Source organism: Brassica oleracea, chromosome C5 (assembly GCF_000695525.1).
Source record: "Brassica oleracea var. oleracea cultivar TO1000 chromosome C5, BOL, whole genome shotgun sequence".
Classification (NCBI taxonomy): domain Eukaryota; kingdom Viridiplantae; phylum Streptophyta; class Magnoliopsida; order Brassicales; family Brassicaceae; genus Brassica; species Brassica oleracea.
Window position 1 is genome coordinate 10,629,620 of NC_027752.1, and position 1,352 is coordinate 10,630,971.

Consider the following 1,352-nt stretch of genomic DNA (forward strand, 5'->3'; position numbering starts at 1 on the left):
ATCCACCACAGGGGAGTATGTCTCCTCATAATTGATTCCTGGTCTTTGTGGAATCATTGTGCATATGGTCTTGCCTTATATCTTGCTATCTCGCAATGTATCATTTCTTTCACAAAGACTCATTTTTGTCCAACTGGTTTCACATCTAGAGGTGTCTGAACTATGAGACCAAAACCTCTCTTTTTTTAATGAACTTAACTTTATGTCCCCTTTCCATTTGATCTAATCTGATTTGTTGAGTGCACTCATGTATGGACGTGGGTTCATGATCCTCATTCATTTCATAATCTCAAGTGCTACACTGCATGCAAATATATCATCAATGTCGATATTCTTTCTCTTGTTCCATTTGTGTCCCGGACATGACATAACTTATTGAGGTTTCATTATGACCTTCAGTACCCTAAAGCTTGGCGTCCAAAGCCTCATTGTTAGGCCCCTTAGGTACAACCATGTTTATGGTTTCCTCATCCACGACCGTGGCTTTTAAGTTTGTCCATCTTAGGATCGATCATGTCTAGGATTCCCTCGTCCACAGATTTATTAGCACCTTTCTTTAATATCCGAGGGATCTTATCTTTGGAAATTTATTGGTCTACCACGTTTCAAACGTGCCTTAGACTCAGTAGCAACTTGATTGTGTCCTTCTTGAACATCAATTCGAATTTGGTGCATTTACAGCTGGTATATATGACTTAGTCATTCTATTCGGGTCAGTAACGGAATCTGGCAATTGTTTAAGCTAGCTTTTGTATAATCTTTTGGACTTCTAAATCTCATTCTTGAGTCCGAGGATCTTGCCAATATAAGGATGTATGATTCCATGTAATTTCTTTTTACTCTTTTACCAGCTTATTACTTTCTCCCCCTAATCCGTGTACCTGTCCTCAAACTGATCACCCATATTTGGCTCAAGGCACTTAATAATTGTGGGAGAATCATATCCAACATATATCCCCATCCTCCTTTGAGGTCCCATCTTAGTTCTATGTGGTGGAGTAATTTGTATATACACGGCACATCCAAATGTCTTACGATGGGATATATCTAGTTCTTGACCCGTTATCTAATCGATGGGGAATATCTATGCTCACTAAATGGCCTGATCTGTATTAACTTAGATGCATGTAAATTTCGCGTGGCCCAAGCTGTGACTGAGAGTTTTGACCTCATAAGTAATGGTCTAGCAATCTGCTGTATGCGTTTAATAAAAGATTTCGGCCAAGCCGTTCTTGGTATGGACAAACGGAATTGTTCACACTTACCCCCATGGACATACCATAATCATTTATATGCTTGAGACATGTATTCACCAGTTTATTATTTACTTAGTCTCTTTGACTGGTGATGGC